Source organism: Cyanistes caeruleus, chromosome 4, assembly GCF_971803275.1.
Source record: "Cyanistes caeruleus chromosome 4, bCyaCae1.hap1.1, whole genome shotgun sequence".
Taxonomy (NCBI): domain Eukaryota; kingdom Metazoa; phylum Chordata; class Aves; order Passeriformes; family Paridae; genus Cyanistes; species Cyanistes caeruleus.
The window spans coordinates 25,323,313-25,345,408 of record NC_141704.1 but is presented as its reverse complement, the minus strand read 5'-3'; the positions used below and the strand labels follow the sequence as shown (position 1 = coordinate 25,345,408).

At 35.0% G+C, this 22,096-nt stretch overlaps 1 protein-coding gene across 29 annotated transcripts in view; it reads left to right on the top strand.

The window, feature by feature from the left end:
- The window catches only part of FOXP2 (forkhead box P2), a 401,726-nt gene that overhangs the window by 308,645 nt on the left and 70,985 nt on the right, over positions 1-22,096 (top strand). For 9 of the 29 annotated variants that reach the window (XM_086887085.1, XM_086887083.1, XM_086887091.1 and 6 more), the window contains one exon: positions 8,984-9,054. The exons of the other annotated variants lie outside the window; for them this stretch is intronic. The gene's annotated coding sequence lies outside the window, so the exon portion shown is untranslated. Of the gene's footprint in view, positions 1-8,983; positions 9,055-22,096 lie in introns of those variants that run through there. 29 annotated transcript variants of the gene reach the window in all.

The following is a 22,096-nucleotide window of genomic DNA, read 5'->3' as shown; positions in this document are numbered from 1 at the left end:
GTAACTGTTTGCAGCAATTTTTCTAAGCATAATTGCAGTGTGGTAGAGGAAACAAGCTGTATCTTCTTATAACAAGCACATCTTTTCTTGGTCTGCAGTAAAATGAAACAATCCAAGATTTATGAAAATTGAGAAGTGTGCAGACAAAAACATTATAATACCAATTTTGTTTTGGTCTGTGATCTGATTATGTTATGTGGAATTTGGGATGTTTCATTCTAATCTAAAATAGCATCCAGTAGCCTGAAGAAGGAACACTTTTTTTCTCCCTCTCTCCCCTTTTATTATGCAGCCCAGCTATTCCAGACCTACTTTGGGTCTTTAAGTAACTCCAAGCAAGTGCTTAGAAAGTTTCAGACAAGTTTGATTTCATATCTGTTCATATATATCTGCATGAGAGTCTGCTCTATGTAATAGTTTTTGTCAATGAGATATTATTTCAAAACAAGGGTAATTTATTTTTTACATAAAATATATTCTAATTACAAGTGTAATTTGAGTTTTTTCTAAAAAATGTTAGCAGAAATTCTAATATTAATAATGCCAATAATTTCTTCATTTAGGAAAAAAGAAAAATATTAACTTTAATATTTTTGAAATTTCCTTACTCCCTTAATCTTGAACGGATAGAAAAAATCTTGTAATTTGAAAAAACTGATGGAGCTTTGGTTCCTCAAGACCATGATACAAGGTTATTTACCCAAATCAGTTACCCAAACTACACTAGAGCTGTCTTTGTACAGATAAGTGAATTATCTTTCTAATGTATGTATATGTATGCACATTCTTGTGAATTGTCTGTAGAGGCTTTTCATATTTAACTTAATTCTATAGTGCCTATTTCTGCTTTAATCTCAGCCTCTCAGTCCTTTCCTGTTGTACACTTTTATGACTCTAGACCTTATTGGGAGCAAATTATTACCACAGCCTTTTCATTGTTCATATTCCTGGAGCACTGTATTAGTTGCAGTTTGTATATAAATGCATAGAAAGCTCTAATTTTTTATGCCCTATGTCCCTTCTTCCTGGAGCAATTATGTTGGTATCTTTGCACAATGCCTGCCATAAAATGTGATCCTCATTTACTGGCCTAAATGAGAAGGATTTTACCTGAATTATGAGTTTTACCTGAGCTGTGCAACATAGGAGAGCATGAGACTTTGTATCAGACTGCTTTCACTCCAATCTTTGCAAGTTTGGACTAGATGTCTGAGAAAATTGTTGTTTGTCCTGTTTGCCAAAGTAGTCATATCACAGGCATTCCAAGTACTGTAACTATTCTGGGTCTTTTTTTCTTCTGTATCCCATCTTACTCTGACTAGAGTAGCCTGTGCTTGTGCCTAAACTGGATTTCTACTCCACAGAACATCTTCTGTTCTTGACTAAAGAATCAATTAGTCTCATCAGATTCACAGCAGATAGGATAGGCCAGGATGCTAAGAGATGAATGCCAGGATTTGTTGGATACAGTCCATAGCAACCATATGGTCCAGTCAGGAGAGACATGAAGTATAAAGATTAAAACTCCAATCCCAAAATCCCTTGACACTGTCCTGTTTTCAGAAAAGACACAGGATTGCCTTCTTTTTGACATGAACAACCTATCTGTTTCAGTGTAGTCTTTGTCCTAAAACTTTGAGATTAAGTCTTACTGATACTTCTCTAACCATCATCTTTCTTTGGACTTTCTTTCCTTTTAGGATTTCATACTTTTAAAATGGACACTTTCCTCTCTAAAGAAAATTTATTTAGGTATGCTAATTTCTTGAATGAGCTAAACACTCAACCCTTTTCCTCATAGACACTCTTTAAAGAACATACTTTTGCACTTCTGTAGATCCTTGGGCTAGAAGTTGTAATGAACTGTACAGTTGTGTTTGTTGAGAAATAAGTGTATGAGAAACTCATAAACTACCAACAGAATGAAGCATATCACAGAAGATGTAAATATAGAAGTGTGCTAGTACACGAAGACAGGATGTCTGGAAATGCACTACAAAATATTGATTATTCTCCAAGTAGTAGAATTCTTGGTTTCCATTTCACTTTCAATTCAAGAAAATTCCTATTTGACTTACTGTGAGAAATTTCTAAGTGCACAATCAGAATAGCAGTACTATTCTGTGAATCTGAACAACACCAGATTACAAGCTGAACACACTGCAGTTTATTTGTTTGTGGCGGATAATGCACATTTTCAGTTGGACTTCCGTCACCTTATGTACTATAGTATTAAACCATGAAACTACAGACAGTTCACATTTAGAGTGGTGGGTCTTTTCTTGGTGTATGTGCCTATCATTAACTGCCAAGAACTTCAGGAAAAAGTTTTCTTCTTGTTTTGTTGAATAATTAATTGCAAAGAAGATGAAGATAAAATGGGAAAGCAAAAGTAGAAACAAAATATTTTAGGCTTTGAAATAAAACATACTGTCACTATCTGATCTCAGCTATTTTTAAAACCTGTTAGGTTGAGTAGTAATTCCAGTTAATATATATATAGTTCTTTAGAACTGAAAATATTCTTCAGTAATTCTTCAGTTTGTCCAATTGACTAAATTTCTCTGTAAATCACCAAGCTGCTGGCTCCCTTGTTGCTTTTGAATCATTCTGCCATATCTGCTACAGAAATATATTGGAAAATTTCTGTATGTTTTTAATTAATAATTTCTTGCATTCGTGATTTCTTAACAGGTATAGATGCTGGTAAGATCACTTTATTAAACAAGTCAGCAGCAGTATATTTTCACTTTTTACATATTTTTCATAAAACTTCTGGAAGAAAAAAAACAATGTATGAAAAAGAAACCATTGATAATTTTATTTATGATATTAATGTTTTCCTCAACTTTTTCCAATGTTACTTGAGAACATTTAATAGTTTTGTTGTGTGTTCTGTTTTTGTTGTCTCTTATATTTGGGGTTTTTACCTCTGTTGGATTGATTTAAGAGTTGTCCAGTATTACAAGTATATTTAAGTAGTAGGAGCAGTGTAAAAAGAAAGCCAGGAGTGATTCTATTTCTGGAAGGATGGGGAAGTGTCCTACACAGCATTTTTCACACTTCTGAGCAGTGTCCTCTTGACCTTCAATTTAATGTTGAGACAGTCACTCTTTTCCAAGAACTGCTCAATCATTTTACCAATTGGTCACATCTTTAGGAAACAAGAAATGTGCCCAAGGAGGAATGACTTAGTGTTGACTTCAAAGCCTCCTGTGCTTTGCAAGTTCCTTTAAGTTTGGAAAAGCTGAAGAAACAATTTGTGGAGGGCCTTGCATGTGACAGCTTTTAAGAAAAAAGAGATTAGCCACAAGTTCTCTGAACACCATCATGGGTGGGGAAGTTCAGAGGCACTTAATGCACTCTTTACTGCAGCTATGACATGCAGGTTGCAGGAGTGCCCTGTGGTTGAGTGTGTTGTGCTGTCATGGGAATTGCAGCACTGCAGTGATTGCACCTGCATCAAGGCCTTATTTTAGTGCTTTCACTAAAGCTTTCAGTGTGGAAAAGAAATCATGTTCAACTGAAAGTGTTTCACAGTTCCACATATGAGAAGGGAAGAGTGTTTCTTAGACATGTTGCACCAGATGTGTGTCATCACTTGTGCTTCCTTGTAAATGGGTCTAGAGTAAACTGCATAAAGCTACAGCTGGTAATGCATGCATCATTGTCCTCTAACTGAAATGTGGTCTGTCTTTGCATATCTTTATATCAGCTCAAAATTCAGGCCTCTTAAGTGCATTGTCTGCGTAGAGGAGTATGAGGATAGGTGATACTGAGTCAGGTCTGAATAGCCTGTGTTCTCAGTGCCCACTCCAGCTGTGTTATGAAAGGTGGGCACAGTGAGATAAGACAGAACAAAAAACTTGAGATCCTTCCCTTTTACATTCTTCCATCAGTGTGAGGCTCAAGAATCCTTTGTATTCAAAAGCTCGAAATAGATGTTTAATCTATGGATTAATAATTTTATGTTTTAAACCATGCAGAGGTTGGAAGTTTTTTTTTGCTTGTTCTGTCAAAATTAGTGCTTTGTTTCTATGTTGAATATATTTAGGTCTTATTTCCAGGCATTCAATCTTGTTAAACTTCGAAGAAAATTAAGAGAGAACAATGTCAACATTCGTATCACAGAATCAGGCTTCTCAGATCCAGCTAATGCTCTTTGACTGTGTTTCAGAAGCTGCAGATCAACTTTTTCTGCAGCTGAAACCTGGCAGATTTAAACGAGATTTAGAGCATTATATAGTTACAGTGAAATCATTAAAGTTCTGTATCATAATTAAGAGTGATTTCATGTACCAGCAAATCTCTGCACAAAAGCTAGCAGGACGTGACTGGTATCTCCCTCTAGTTATCTTCTCTCTTTCTCCCTCTCTCTCTCTCTCTCTCTCTCTCTCTCTCACAATCTCTCTCCCCTTATTCAATCTGTTTTCCTATTTTCCTAGACCATTACCTAATAACGTTGGGAGTAAGGACATTATTTTCAGGATCTTATTTGCCATTTAGCTTGACTCATGGAGATGAAACATACACAAATTTCTCTTTCTGTAATCAGCTGGGAAATATCTGGGTGAAGAACTTTGTTTATATTGTGCAGATATACCAAACCCCATAAATACCTTTTCTCTGATAGATGTTTTGCTATACAGTATTAAATTATAAAAAATTATAATATCATATACAAGGTTTATATAAACCGGTATCACTAAGTATCAGTAATGACATGCTCAAAAACTGAAAAGTAAGATTTTCTTCCCTGCTCTGTTGAAGTTTTTTCTGATGAGTAGACAAAGACATATAATCCAGAGTTACAACAGTTTGCCTCCTTCAAAATTTTGTCTGTAAATTTAATAATTCAGATATATTTAGTGCATTTTAATTGTCTATAGGAAAAAAATTGAATATGATAAGGCTAATTAGTGGTGAGCTAATGGAGATCTGTTCAAATTTTTTTCCTGCAAATCTTCTGAAGGCTGAAGTTTCTGTCTGCCTTGAAAACTTAGCAAGAAGAATTTATTTCAGACATTTCTTACTAGTATCCAAACAAAAAAAGTCACCTAACTTGATTTGTACTGAGTAAAAAGAGAAGGAAATAAAAGAGCTTTCATTCAAGAATTTATTTTAGCACCATTTACTTCTCTGTGCACACTTTATGTTTAGATGCCATTTATAAATATCTTACTATCATTTGTTAAATTTTATGACAATTTTTACCATGCCTGATGACTGTAACTCATGCATTAAACATGCACACGTATTTTAACAATATTTGCATCTTATAATACGCTTTCTAACGACTTGTCATAGACTCATCAGTTAAACATTTATTTTACAAATGCATTTTGTAATATGCTATGGTAATAAACTATAAAAAAGGTATCCCACCTTGTAATATTTTCAGATGGATGAATAATGCATTACAAATTCTACCTTCATTTAAAACATGACCTCTATTCTGATGAAATCTGATACATTGTCTGGATTTATGGTGATCACTGAGTTGTGTGAGGCGCTGTCAATCTGCTTTCTGATTAATTTTCCTAGTTGATAAATTTGAATTAATCTGTAAATATTTACAAAATAATATGGTTTATTTTTTTTCATTCCTTTTATTTTTATCCACCTGATTAATTTAAACCGAATGTACCAACCCGCATCTAGCTGGGAGCTAATTTTCATTCAAATAATTTCTGGAAATTCAATTCAGTTCTGAAATTGATTATCAAAATCATGATTGTTATTTTGCTGGCTGCCTAAGTTTGTCATATGTATCTCTAAAGAGGCCTAGGCTGCTGTCACATCTAATCTAATGAGCTCTGTAAAACTGAAGGTTACATAATATTGGAAAATTTTATAATAAGCCACAATAAAAATATGCTTTTACTATTTATTATTTTAAATTTCACCTACATCTGATTTTACATACTTTTTTAATTCATGGAACTTTCTCCAAACCAAAGTTTTGCTTAAATAGCTCTTGCCATCATAGTCAACCTGCTTTCTGGCTTCTGGAAACATCATGCTGATTTTTTCAATAATTTTTTTAATACAAATGTTTATACCTAAGATTTTATGGCTGATTTCTGTGTGTGTGTGCACACATGTCTAGATTGTAAAGTTTTCATAAGTTTTATTTCACCAGAGATTTTTTTCGTCAAAACTGAAGTGAAGGAAGGGAATTTGAGGGTTGCTTGGTTGTAGATTTGTTTACATAGGCTACAGAGTATTATAGGTATGCCCATAAATCTGGTGATAGAGAAAAATGATTAAGGATTTCAGCAGTGTTATTCATTAGTTACTCTCCCATTTCTGAAGAAAAACTGAAGTGTCTAGCAGTTTTACTTTTGCTGTTTGCCTGGAAATAGTTTTAGGGCATTGCATCTATGTGATGCTGTCTGAATGTGTGAAGTCAATACAGAATAGTCTGGTTTTACATCTATTTAACATAAATACAAATGACTACTTCAGGTGCATACTAAGGAGAAGTCAATGTTAGATAATTGGTCTCTTGGAAGGGGGCTTTATTGCACCAGACAATAGAAGGTTACACCTTGTCTCTCTCTTTCACCTTAATAGTCCAGGCTCAAGGGCCTTTTGTCACCATTCAGAGTCAAGGCACTTTTAGTCAACACATTGTTGTCAACACATAGTCAACACAGCTTTAAGAGACAAATTATGCAATCTGATTTAGACATCTAATTAGGATTTAATGAATTGTGCCACAGAAATGCCTATTTTTCTCCTTTGATTACTTCAGATGACTATTTCAGATATAGATTATAGTGTAGACTTTTTGCATTTGGTAGAGCGATATCCCTCATTACCACTTCTATTTTTTTTCCTTTAATTTATTCTAAATAAATTACTGCCTATGAAATGAGCTGGACTTATTGTCAGTTGAGTTTTACCACTTCAAACTAAGCATTTTAGACCACACTCTACGTAGTCAAACTCAGGATTGTCTAAATTCTGTTAATGCAGCCTCCCTGCTCAGGGAGAGAATTATTAGTTCTGTTTTAAATTGGGGGTTTTGTTTTGTTTTGTTTTGAGGGTTTTTTGGTTGTTTTTTGTGTGTGTAGGTGTGTTGTTTTTTTTTTGTTTGGTGGTGGTGTTATTTTTGGGGGGGGGCTGTATCATTAGGTGAAAGAAAACAACTAGTTCTAGCTGAGATATTGTGTTCAGGTGTTGTGGCTTCTATCCTATAGCATCAAGGCTAGGAAATACTCATTCTACATCAGCTACATGAAACTTCAGACTTGTCATCTAAGTACTGAAATGGGCTTGATAAAGACAAAGTATTTTAGTGTTCTGTCCCAAATGCTTTAGCCATCACTTCTCCCACTCTTTGGGGAGAATTCAAACAAAATTTTTTTGTCTTTTTCTATTAAAAATATATATATAATGCAGCAGTCATTTTTCTGTTGGAAAATTTTGCTTTTTTCCTGATGGTTGTTTTTCTTAGAATCGTGTCGCATTCTTTGCTCATCTTTGAAATTATGAGTTTGACCACTTCATTTATTAGGAGTATGGTGACTTCTAGAGTGAATTTTTAACAATGTTTCTAATGCCTAACAGTTTCAATGGATGTCCTAGCTTCAACTGCACACACTGTATCTTTGAATGCATCAAAATATTGTAGTATCTTGGTAGTCCCTTACTTCTCATCTGTCAAACAATCTCATCTATTATAAGTCACATTATGGTTGCACAAGAAATGGAGTAAACATCTGTATTTTGTGATGGGAATTTCTTTCTTTTAAGTTTGCTTAGAAGGCACAGAGATTCCACACTTTGCTGTATTTCTTGGCAACTTCTCATTCTTTACCATAAATCAAATATACATGATATATGTGCTTCTGTTATTACTTGACTGTTTCAAGATTCCTGTAGCTCAGATTCATTGCATTCCTTGTGTTCTTGGAATTCCTTTTGTTGATTCCAGTTATAGAAAAGCCTATGAGGCGTGCTCTAGAAATTTGTTTTTGCACCTTGCATATGTCTTTTTATATGTGAACATCCACAAGTGTATATTTACATAGTCAGCTATCATGTGCAATCCTAGTACTGATAATAAACTGCAGGGTTGTTAAATGCATCCTTCTCAACTGAACTTTACTAGTCTCTTTCCTTCTATTATTACAAATCTCTGCTGTTAACACTAACAGTAATACTATTTTCTTTTTTTTTCTGTTTGTTATTGGTTTTGTTTTTTTTTAAAATTTTCCATGTCAGTCTCCCAAACGCATTGTGATTTGTGGGCCACAAGAGAGAATGTCTGATCCAAAATTAGTCGCAAATTCAGTATCTTGCCCCTTACTGAAGCGAACAGTATGGTTTTTATATCATGGGTTAAGAGTAGGTTCTAGCTGCCTAGTGGATCACACACTTAAGTCCTATGAGGTTAAGATGCAGTAGATTTTCAAACCAGTATTCATATGCATACAAAAAATATTTTAAAGTTATTTTGGTATTTCTAAGATATAAAAGTTAGCGGACTTCCTCAGAGGTACATCATTTAAAAATTACCTTTATAGAAGGAAAAAAAGCTCTGTGCATTGTAATACATTTTTGAAGATTTTAAAGCTAGTTTTTTTATATATAACTCACATTTCTTATATACATAGTGATGTGTTTTTGTATAAAGGTTCTATTCTAGTTTTGTTTGGGAGAATCTGCATAAATCCTGTATGGTTTCTCCATTTGTGCATAACGTGACAACTCCAAACTCACACCAATGAAACCATCATACTTTTCATATCATGTACGGTATATAACATACATACACACTTATACTGAGGTAGAGGATGATACTGAAAATCTCTTCCCTCTAGGCTTGAAACATGATCAAAAAGTAGAAGACACTTTTTATGCCTTGGGAAAAACAGATCAAGAAATTAAAAGTCCAGTCATTACCAATAACCTTAAAATGTATTTTAATGTGCTGCAGCTTCAGTTACCCTCAGCTGAAGCTTCTCTATTTTAGCTTACAGGGTCTTGTGACCTCAGCCCATAGCAGAGTTTCAACAGTAATAGCGACAGCCTTCTTGGATAAATGTAAGTGAATTTTTTCCTCATTTCTATAGTTTCTCTCCCTCACATGCACTTTTGGAGTTTTGTTTTTCACTCAGGATGTAGACAGTATTCCTGACAACACTTCTGCTCTGTGCCAAGTAGCATGATTGACACAAAGTACAAGTAAAGCATCTAAGTGGGATTTCTTGCCTTTTAAATGTCACAGTATCAGAATCATCCTGTGCTTTTGAAATGCCACTATGATGGCCATGCAAACTTTATTTTACCTGCAGCTAGCTTGATGGTAGTTTTCATTATCACCCAGGATTAATCTGCAAAAAGTGAAGCGGTACAAAAAGATTTTTGCCATATAATCTTGTTTTAGTTAATGCTAAGGATGAAATCTAGAAGAATTCAGAGAATATTTTTTTAAAGGAAAGGTTTGCCTTCTTCAATCAGCTTTATCATTTCAGCTCTGCTTCATATCAGATTGTGGTAATCCATTTCCAAACTTAGCTCTGTATTCACTAACTATTGCATAAATCTGGGGCTGGAGCTGGGAAAGGCTACACATTATACATTATACATACTGCCTGTGTAACAACTTCTAGAAGTATAAATTAAGGAATTAAGGACATCTGCCCACTACTGGTTTCTGAAGAATACCAAATACAGCAGTCTTTCTTTTTTTTTTAATCGTGCTGTTGTAATGGGGAGACAAACAGAAGAAAATAGAAATAGAGTAATTCATTCTGAAAATCCTGTCCTATATGCTGATAATCTGAAGAAGCTGGAATTTGGTAGAAACTTACAAAAGATAGCTGGACTTGAACATTCTTTGGTATTTAGTCCTGAATTGGCTTTTGTCTGAGTTTACCATTTCTGAATAAAGTAGCATCCTTGGTCTGTTAAGTCACTTTGCCACCCCTCCATCTTCTATTTGTCCATACACCTAAATACATATATATAACATCATACCTAAAATTCCCAGGTTTTATTTACATGTAAATAGTTGAATTGTAGCTCTGTAGATGCAGTAGTACCTTCTCAATGACCTCAGCTAGCTGAGTGCATGATTGCTCAAATGCAGCCTGTTCTCTTCATGTGGTTTCATAGGATGTATCTGTTCACAAACTGTGTGAAGTGAAAGGCTGCACCTATGGAGCAGTTCAGGCTAAAGCCAGCAGAAGTGAAACTGCCTCCATCCATCCATCTAGCAACACATGGCATTCAAAGATTGATACTGTCAAACAGCTGTCTTGCTGTTTTACCTGCAAACCTGTAGTCAGCTTAAAAAGTCTTTAGAATTCAGATCTTCTAGCAAATGTGTGGTTATGTTAATATCTCTGTAATAAATGTGAGACCAAATTGTATATAGCAGAGCCTGGAAGCTATAAGAGCAGAAGTATTTGTACTGAAACCAGTTTAGTATCTTGAATTCTTGAATTGTCTCAAACTTTAGTGTGCCATGTAGGTGGGAGTGGGCACTGTTATCATCTGCGCGTAGAAATGAAGTAGTAAAAGAAATACCATGCCTAGAATCTTTTCTTTTTTACTATATGAATGAACAAAAATGTCTAAACAATGTTGGCTTGACTACCAGTTCTAAGGAGGAATGTACCAAATCATGAAGAATAATTCCTAAAGTTTCTCTGAGGAAACAGTTTAGCTGAAATCTGTGCAAACCCTGGGGACCAAAGTCCTCAAAGGTAAAGCCGTTTTGTAATAATTACCATAAATATTAATTTAATTTCAAAAGAAAAGAAGGTGTTCATACATTTGTCATTGCAAAGCTGAGTTAATGAAAGAGCTTTGCAACCACCATCAATGGGAAGTATGTATAGATTTTGAATGTGTTTAAGCATAATATAAAAGCTTGGTTTCTGGGGAATTTCACAAAATCAGCACTCTTGTGATAGCAGTTTAAAACTCAGTCTTCTCTACATGCTTATCAAACACCAGTTATTTTGTTGGAGCCATGTATGCCAACATAAATTCATTGCCACTTCAGGCTCAGCCCTGTATTTGTTATCTTTTGACACTGTAGTTTATGTGACACCTCTGTCCTATTAAGTGATGTGATCCTTACATCCAAGAATGATGCCCTGCTTTGATAACTGTCTCCAACTTGTAACAACATCAAGATTATTGAATTAATAGAATGATAATGTGATTCCATAGATCTTGTTACAACAGTATTCCCTTCATAATAGATAGATAGAGTGTGGTTTATTTCCTATTTTTATTATTTATGTAGCTCTTCCACTTGTCTGTGAGCAGGGGAGACATATAAAAGTTATAAGAATGTATATATATATTTTTCAAACTTTGCAGCTCTTTAACTAGAATATGTAACCTGTTTAGCATTTGGTGTATATATAAATAGTATGTAAAATATGCATATATAAATAACTATGTTTAAGTGATGTATTGAGGTTTAGATATTACTCATCACTTAACACTTTAGTATGTTATGTGGGGACTTTAAAATACAATAGAAAGGATTTTGTGAAAATTATGTTGCAGAAAGTGCGATGGAACATACTGTGAAGTTATGCAATGTGAAAAAGCTTGCTATAAAATGCTGTAAGATATTAAAAAGCCAGATGCTCACAAATCCAGCCTGCTAATCCTTTTGGCCTTGTAGATATAACATTATGTACTTCATACGTGATACTAACTTCTAGGAATTTCAGTTTCTTTTCTATGTTACGCTATCATGCTTCCAAAAGTCTAGCCTAGCACATTGAGGATGTAGAGATACTGAAATAACAAAGGTACCTTCAGTGCTGCAGTCATATTTTGTTATATTATTCCAATGGTTCCTCATAATTGTCTTTACGTCCTCAATGCATAAAAGTCAAAGGAATAGTGGACACCAAAGAACTAAATCCATTCCCACAGTGTGCAGCAAATATAGATTTTATTCAGCCTGAAATCTCTTTTCTTTTAATGTTCCAAGGGCACTGAAGTCTAGATGGTTGGAGTTAGTTGAGGGTTGTGCAGATGATTTTTTTTCAAAGATCTGTGTACTCACTGCTCCCACCAGATTCATTTCCAGAACCCACACATTGTGCTGTTACCTACAAAGTAACAGGGACAATATAACTGAGAAATGTTCCTTTCTCAGTGTCTTTGCATCCTAAATTGGAAGATTTGGTTTGACATTATCCAACAATTGGCATTGTGATTTTCTTCAAAACTCATTCATTTAAGGAATTGCTTTGGGACATCTTACACTGGGCAGAATTTAGCAAGATTGTGGCTTTTACCATGCCATTCAGCAACTCCCAGTAATGTTTGGGTCATTACTACGGACCCAACAGATTACTACGGATTACAACAGACAGAGAGACAGATAGATGTGTATATATGCTTTTTTAAAGCAGGCCCTAAAGCTTTGCACTTCCCAAAGAAAATGTGAATAGTCAGCTTAAACCTCTTCAGCAGCCCTCTGAACAAGAAGATGCCAACAGCATGTCCTCTTTTCTGGTACCTTGGTGTCCTGTCTGTGTTCTCCTTCCATGTGTAAATCCTGCTCTACTTTCTTTGTGTTTGTTGCCACTATTTGATAATTATATAGAGTTCATAAAGTTTGTAGAGAAAATAAAAATATCCAACTTAATAATCCTTAACTGGTCTTTTAATTGTATTTATGATATACAATCATATTTGTATTTTTCTTCTCTGTAAATATTTTTTCCTAGCCATCATTATGACTTGTAACAGAGTCTGAATGCCCATAATTTAGAAAACTCTTCAGAGAACATAAGCTTGAGATTTTTTACAAGATTGATAAAATTATAATTTTTGTTCTCAGCTGGGCTTGCCATGATTGGGAATAGCAACTATTCCACTGAAAGAAGCAAAAGTGTCGTGAAAATTGTGGAACCTTTCACAATTTTAATGTATCAGTATCAGTAGTAATAAAATAGATCCAGCATTGAACATTTAATTTGTAACATTTTTATTGTGACTTTTCAGTACTAAAATGCTCTGAATTTTTTTATAGTAAGTTTGGATCAAAAAAGATGATTTTGAAGAAGCTGAAACATTCCTACATTTTCAAAACAACATTGCTAATATTAGTTTTTCAAGGTTGCATAATGTCAAAGTCAGGTTCATCTCAAAGAAAAACTTTCTATTTGCAATTTTCTTTACTAATATTCTTACAAGAACATATTGGAAATATTTTAAGTTAAAAAAACAAAACTGAATTGTTCCTAAGCAATATTTTTAGCCCTTTAGAAATGCTTGTGCATCCCCTAAGTTGCGTTTCGTGCTATTGACAAATGCTTACATTTTTTATAGTGCAGAACTGGATTGTTTTAATGCCTATTTGGGCAAGAGCAAAACTTCCCTATAGGACCTGCAAACCTTAGTTATATTTTCACTTTGTTTTATGAAACACTAGATTTGAACTTGAACTTCTGGATGGAAAATATTTTTCAATTATCACTTTTAATTTAAAGGCAAGTCTCAGTCTCTTCTTACAGACTTGAAGAGCTCTGGAAGTTCTGGTATCGTGTAGAGGGTGACACATGATCTTTTCTTTAGGAGTATTGTAAACACTGTATATATGTGAACTGTAATAATGTCTTTAGTCGAAAGGAAAATATTATGGGTCATGCAGTATTGAAATGAGTATGTCTGGGTTTTGGTAAGCCCAGGTCTTGAAACAACCCTCATTCCTGAGGTTCTAGGGGCAATTGTTGTTACTGTGAAACACGGGGGCAAAGCTGTAGCTGAGTTTAGCTTACTGATGATTTCAGAGGTGGGTCAGGTGTTTGGGTATGAATTTTTTTTATGTTTGTAAGATAAACAGTGTAAAAAAAACCCCAAACTTATAAAGTTTTAATTGATATGGCAAGAATTCAGTAAGAGAATAGTAGTGGAAAGCATGTTTTAGCCATTCCATTCTAAAATATATATTTTGTTGATAAATGGCTTTATTTTTTTAATCATTAATTATATCTTTACAAAAAATTTTCATACCTTTATACTTTTGTGTACATGTCTATAGATAATAATTGGCTTTAATTGATGCAGAGGAGGATTGTGTTAAATGTCCAATAAATTTGGGAGATAAGCAAAGTAAGAAAGTGCCAGAATTGGAGGCATTGTGGAATTCCCCTTGCTTAAATTCTGTTAAAATATTTGAGACAATATTTTTTTGTTCTGCAATTTGCATAACAATTTTTTATCAAGAAATACTTTTATTTCAGTTATTTTTTTAATTAAAATTAAAATTAGAATCATATTCAGTGCTTACAACAATTATGCCTATATATATATTTATTGAACATCAGTTTGTGAGGTTTTGAGTAATCCAAATAGTGTAACAAAAAGTTACATCTATTTTTCTTAGAATAAATATCTGAATGCCATTAAGGCAGTGTCTGAGTTGTTTCTAAAACTAAATAGAAATGAGAGGTAAATACAGTTTTATACAGAAAAGATATTTTTTTAGCAAAAGTCTTGCGTCTCAAATGTTGCAAAAGGTTCTATGCTTATTTCAAATCTACATGATGTATGTAATAGTGAATTTTCTTATGCTCAGAGCTTTGTGATTAATTTTGTTTCTAGAGAGACAAATAAAAACAAATTCTTGTAAATCTATAATTTTCAGGGAAACTGTGTTCAGAGAGCTTTGGAAAGTACTGCTTTATTAAATGGTAGGCACTTTAATGAGTGAAATTTTTTTGAAAAATTTTGAAAAGATTTAAAAGAAGTAAGGACTTAACAACTTACTGACTTCAAAACTAAGGGAGAGGTTTCCACCCACTTCTCTATTTTGGGGCTTTGGTTGCTCTCTGAGTTACAGGGAGTAAAGGAGTAGAATTCCTCTCCTGCCAGCCTGAAAGCAGGGACAAGCAGCAGCTGTCAGGCTGCTCCTGCAGCTGGGGGAGCCGCTGGCACTGGCCCGGCCTGTTCGTAGGGTGTCAGGATTGATCCAAAGTGGAATGGTTGAGAGAAAAGACCAAGTTTGAGAAGCCTGCTGCTTCATCATCAGTCCTGATAAGTGACACCCTTCAGTGCAGGTGCCAGCTGTGGTTTCAGGCCCTGCCCAGGTTCTCTCCATTTACTGGGGGTAGGGGCGGTGGGACATGGCCCTGGCCATTGCAGCTTTTTAATGAAATGCAATAAACCCCACTTCTATGTCTTTTCAATGGAGTCAACATTTTAAGTGTTAGAAATGTCAAAATATTTTCTTTTTTCTTATTTGCTTGTCAGAACTGATTTTTTTCCCCTACCAATAATAATTTTATGTCATAATCATTTTATGTGGTTTATATGAATTCAAACTTAGGGTGTTGTTTCATACAGTGCTTGGCTTGAAATGTGCTGCTACTATTTTTGGCTGAAAGGAGTTGTGCAAAACATCGTCCCTTGTAGGCCTATTAAAGCTCTTCAGTTCCCTATAAATATTGCATCATAAGAACTTTAAAAATATTCATTTTGTTTAGTATATGCTATATATGGGTTTTTTTCTGACAAGCAGCATCCAATATCTAGTAAATCACAGTTCTAATCATCTTTTGAAAAGATAAATAATACTTTTATAAGCATGTAATGGCATCCTTAACAAAAATGCATTGTTTAAGAAATATCAAAAATATTTTAAGGTAGGTTAATAAAGACATGTAACAGTGAAATAATCAAACAATTATCAGTACAAGACTGAAGAAAATATGTTTTTAGCTGCAGTAGCATTTTTATGATTCCTCTTGAGAATGAGTTAGCTCAAATGAAGGTGTTCTGCCAGTTTTATTTAAAGATCCATACTTAAAAATGACTAATTTTATAGAATATATTTTCTGTTTATGTGCCTGTCAGTTTTAAACAGCCTTTTATAGGTAAATGCATGATGACAGTTCTATATTCTGTGTCATTTTGACACTAGAGTTTTTCATGCTATTGGAATAATCCCTTAACAGATATTTATAGAATTTTTACTGTTATTTTGACAAATCAGACATTGTTATTAAAGTGATAAAAAAAGCATTTCTAATGCTTTTTGCATTAGAAGTTCTAAACTTTTTTAAAAAAATTATGTATGTTTCCTAGTTCTATTTTAGTGAAGCTTATACAGAAATTGTGTCTTTCTAGTTCCATTTTTTATAATAAAAATCTCTTCTTGGAACTTGTTTCTAAACAGGTGTATCAATAAAGATCCACCCTTATTGCTCTTTCAGTTATTTTATTGTAAGTGTCTATAACCAGCTGTGTATTCCATTAACTCGTGAATATCATATGCTTTACCAGTGCTGGATGTGGATCCCCTTAGAGACAACTGCTTGCCTGTAATTATCAAAGCAAACAAACACTGGTTTATTATCTGTAATACTGAAATATCTGAAAACTTGTGTTTTCGTGGGTGATACACTCTCAAGGTAGCAAGTTTGGAGGACTTCAGCTGTATTGTCCATTTCAGTGAGTGCCTAATCAGTGGCTAAGCATCAAATAGTTTGGGTTTGAGGGGACCTTAAAGATCTTCTGGTTCCAACCCCCTTGCCACAGACAGGGACACCTTCCACTAGACCAGTTTACTCAAATCCCTATTCAAGCCAATCTTTAATACTTCCAAGGCTGGGGCATGCACAACCTCTCTGGACAATCTGTTCTAGTGCCTAACCACCTCACATTTGTGAGTTTCTTCCTATATCCAAAACTTCCATCTTTCAGTTTAAAGATGACTTATCACTACAGGAAGAGAACACTAATTTCTAAAGAAATCTTTAAATTTTCTTCATCCCTAGGTGGCACTTCATATTTTGGTACTAAACCTGTAGACTACAAACAAATTGAAAAAACTGAATAAAGTTTTCATTTCTGTTGTCTTGAAAAAACCCGAAAACATTGGCAGGTGGCATAGAATGTCAGTGAAAGGACAGAGACATTCACCTGTGTCTAATGAAGGAGGTGACATTTCAGTAAATGGAATGTACTTAAAGATATGCTGTGTGTTGGCACTCTTCCAAGGCTGCTGATGGAAGTGTATCTGGAGAAAGGAGCACTGCATTGAGGAAACTGCTGCTTTGAGCTGTGTTGTGAGAGTGGGACTGAGGACTGGCTAAATGCCTGGTGGGAAGCACTAAGATAGCAGAAACATTCAAACAATACCAGCTGCTGAAGCCACAGACAGCTTTCAGGTCTCTCCTTGACAGATATTGCTAAACTATATTTACCCCAGTTTAGCTGCAGTTTTTTTTCTGTATTCTGTTCTGGATATCCCTGTGTTATTTGAATTAGTGATGTAAATCTGCTGCTTGAGAGCAACATATGATGCATGGGAAAGTTTTTTTGCCACTATCACCCCAGAGACCTGTGGCTTTTCAAATGAACTGTCAAAAGTCCAAATTCATCTTGCTTAACCTAGGGCATTTAATTTTAGGTAGCCCTGTTAGAAGCAAAGTCAGTCTAACCTGTGTCTGCAGTAGAAAACAGAGACAGACCAAGACAATGTTGGTTTTACAAGGATGGGACTATGGATTTACATGTTGTCCTCTGTTGCCTCTAGAAAGTGCTCAGGGCAAGCAGACATATCAGTAAGATGCTTAAAATGTTATTGTACAAACCTGGCCCAAGTCATGGTACATAAGATAGAATGAAAATATTAATTAATGTTAATATGCTAATAAGTTCTGTGTCAGGCTCAGGTACCTAAAAGAGACAAAGAGAGGGAGCTTTTTCCATGGTAAAATTGTCTGCTTGACTGAAAGTATTCATGCCAATACTGAAAAAGTATTCATGCTAATAACCATGTCATTTCACACCAAGGCAAATCTGACTCACTGCATTTGAAATACAAACAGGTGTGTTTGTATGACCAAACAGCAAGACAGATAGCAAAACAAAATCAGAAATTTCTACTCTGTATATGTACATGGCTTCACTTTCTATGGAACAGAAAAAAAATTGAAATCTTCTTATTCATAGAACAAATCACAAGACCACGAAATGCTGCAGTGGTTTCTATTTGGCTAGAATGTTAAAACACACCTTTGCATTACACACACAAAAGAGACACATAAACAATAAGTACTGACAAACTATTCTAAAATGCACTTTACTGTTTTGAAAGTTTTAATTAATGAAAGTCTCTTTTTGAATTGCTATAGAAGGGTCACGTATAGAAAGGTTAATGTGAAAAAGTACTCGGCAGTTCCCTGGCCTGATGAGTGATTTCTTGCCCTAGTTCTGGCATCTCTTGACAGTGCTGGTCACTGTTTCTGTTCTCTTGTGCTGTTTTAATCTGTGACTGTTCATTGGGGAACACTAATGGTAATGGTTAGAAATGAGTCAGTGATTGTATCATCTCCTTATTTTCTTTACAGCCAGCTTTACCCATTCATTGTCTCACAGTACACAAAATTAATTTTCTTGTAGTGAAGAACTCAAAAGCAGCTTGCTTCAGCTGCTCCAAGAAGCAGATATATGGGCTACAGACCTGCATTTCATGATTGCTGGCATGGCCCCCTTTTATCACAAACGGATCAAAAGAGCCTAAAAGTGGACAGATAAGGGATTTTATTCAACCACCAGACAGGGAAATAGGTGAATTGGATTAATCTCAACACTTCTTGAAAGCCTGAGAATTGTCCACATGTCAGCTGCTCTTTGGGCCAAATAATAGTTTTTACTGCTTAAATTTGACTGAGATCCATCCATTTTATCCAGAGGTAGGAGCAACTAACACCAGTTAATCCCCATGCACTCCTCATAAATGTACATAAAACTACAGAGTACTTGTCAGCCTTGACAGGGTAAATGGAGAACTGTCCTTTTAAAGGCTACTTTGGCTGAGATAAAAAAAATGTTTCTTTTATCTCTATCTAAATAATATACATAAGATATGCTACCAATATGTTTGGATATTCTGTTTTCAATCTTCTGCACCTGCAGCATGTGCCTTTGCTATTGCTGCTAAGACTGAAAGGAGAGGGGGCAGGATTTGGAATGGAAATCTTGGGTATATTGTGTATGTCCTGGTAGTGATACCCAAATCATTGTGATCCTGGTAGTCTTACCTTTCTCTCTGAAACTGTCCTGAACTGGGGCTTTTACATCTTATGTGCAAAGGTTACAAGAGAGAGTAGCTCTGTAATCCACATGCTGGCCCCAGTTTACATCTAGAGTATGTTTGTATCAGCTGGAGATAGAAATTTTTGTCTGCCATTGGACCCATATAAAGTTATCTTTATTTTGCTGGTTGTGATAGCCACATGTTGTTGTTTAAGAAATTGGGGGTGGAGGGGAAAGAGGAAGATGGGGAGTGAAAGGAATAAATCTTTAGACTAGGAAAAATATGTTTTCAAATGTTCATTTTTTGAGAAATATTTTCTTAATATCTAATTGATCCCAAGATTAGGCTCAGAACAAGTTTATGTGCACATTTAGGCATACAGCAACATAGACTGATTTTACATGAGCATACAGAAGCAGCTGGAGAAAGCCCTGGCTCCTCCCATTTCTGGGGAGACAGGTTTTCTAAGCGTTGTGCAAGGGAAAATTGCTCTGCCTTTTCCATAACTTTAAGCTCAGGGAAAAGATGCAGAAGACTGAGGCATAAGAGTGCCTCAGTGCACAGAAAAGCATTAAGCTAGACAGATGTGAATGTCTGGCAATTATATATATATGTCCTTTAGTTGGACTGTGGCCTGGGGATTCTGTAGCTTTGAGATCATACTGCATAGGTGCTGGTCATGCATATTGTAATAGCAATCTCCATATTTCCAAAATAGACCCTGCTTCATTCTCCTGTCATTGCACCAGGTGTAATGCTTCATTTTAGTTCCCTGGCTAGTTGGTGAAAAGAGGAGAACACAATTCAACATTTCAAGTATTCAAGATGTAGTTGAGCTGAATTATTTTCTGATTGTGTCTGGGTTTGTGTTTACTATTTGAAGACTTTTATTTTTGGGAAAACAGAGTTGCCACCATTTTTCATTTACAAGTTTCACACTCTTGAGCTTTAAGCTGGAAAATGGCAAAAATATTGTTCTGGTGAGCTGGGAAAGATGTTTCTCTTGGCTAGTCTCTACTTCCTCTTAAAGCAGAACCTCTTAGAGGGGATCAGAACAATTATGCACTTTGTGAAGCTCTGGAAATACAGATGAGAACCTTCAGCCTATGCACATTTTACAGCACAAACAAAATACAAATGCAGAAAATTTAAAGGAGGTGGTAATTGAGTTTCTTGGGATGCAGTTTGATTTTGCCATGTGGAAAAGGAGTATTTAAATTTGTATGGATGCATTTTGTTAGAAAATAAGAGTATAAAACAAAATTGCTTTAAAATACAGTGTCCTATTGGAATTCCTTTAACATAGTAGAAAGCTAAGTTACCCAAGATCAGTAGTTAGCTGAAATTTTCTAAAGCTGTCTTGTGTCCGCTGAGAATTACTATAAGATTAACAATACATTTTAATTTATACTATTGGATGTATATAGTAAGGACAATCAGTAGGTCACATAGTTCTGGTTTGAAAGCATATAACAAATTCCACTTCAAGAATAATTTTAGTGGCTCCAAGTATCTACACCTGAGCAGTTCTTTTCTTCTTCACTTCTGTGGGGTTCGCTCATGCATTGCTGTTTTGTTCTGCTGTCTAAAGGAAAGGAGGTTTTCTCATCACCAAATGTAAATGCCTGCATGGGGAGGTTCCTTGTGATTCATAGAGAGAAAGCTCTCGCACAGAACAATTCAAAATTCTGAGCAGACCTCAATTTATTCAGTCTAAATTGCCATTTAAAAGAGCTTCTCTCTTCCTCTCTTAACTGTGTAAATAGTATATAGACACTCCTCCTAATTTATGCTGTTAAAGTTAGGAGCTATGGTTTGCCTGGCTACTGGCTGTGTACTTGCTGGCATTGTCTTGTGAGAGGGAAACAGTGCAGATGGATTGGGGGTTTGTGATACCAAATAGTAGAATACTTCTGGAAAACTAATTCTGTTGGTGAGCCATATAGTTCTTGGGCTTTCTGTAGGTCTTGTAGTTCATTGTGATAGTGATTTTTTACATGTACTGTAATTCATTAGAAACTGGACTGAAACTTGAAGTATTATTTGCCATCCAACGTTTTAAGATATCAGTAATTCATGGGTGTCATCGATCTGAGGCAAATAGGTATTGTTGCCCTTGAACTTCATACCCCATTACTTACATTTCAAGTCCATGAAGCATTACATAATGTTTATTCTAGAAACACTTTTAAATTGAGAAATAAATATAAATTTCTGTTTTAATTCTTGTTCCTATAGTATTTGAAATGCATATATCAATGAAGAGCTGAAGTATACATTGCTGTATAGATGAATAAGCTGTTACCTTTCATACATGTTCCTATGGCAGGGTTGTCAGAGGAAAAAAGGCAGACTGTCTTCAGCAACAATATACAGGGGTGTCAGTAGCCTTTGATCTTTTTGCTTATCCAGTTTTTTATTTTTGCAGTGTTTGTGTGTCCGTTCATTACTGCTTCTCTGTGGAAAAAGTGGGGTACCTTGGGCAAGTTCACTTCTTCCCAAGGATCCTCACTGCCTCTAAGACTTGAAAGTGCAATTTGCTGTAAAGCACTAGGTAACAACATAGAATTTGAAATCCATTACTCTGTACTGATAAGGTTTATCCTGAAGAACCTTTATGTACACTGACCATGGCTTGGAAAATGATATCAGAAAAATCAGAATTTTTTTTTCATTCAGTTATAGTATTATATTCAGTGTAGCAAGAAATGGTTTTGCATGACAGTACACATGTAAATGTCAATGCATATGTCATTTACAGTTATCTGGGTGTTCTGTGAGATTCACAGTCATCATGTTGGAGAAAACTGTCTCAGTTGCACTAAATAAAATGTGCTTAGTAAAAATTGCTAGCAATTTTTTTTCTAGACATATAATGACATGGTAAGAATACAAAACAAAACTACCAGAAACAAACCATTTCTCAAGCAGTAATATCTATGGGACAAGTGATCTAAATTGGTGGAACAGGGAGAGTTCATCACTGCACTGCAAAAGGACTTGAAATATAACCTAAAGGCAAGTGAAATACTGATTCCAAGCTTTGAAATAACAGCA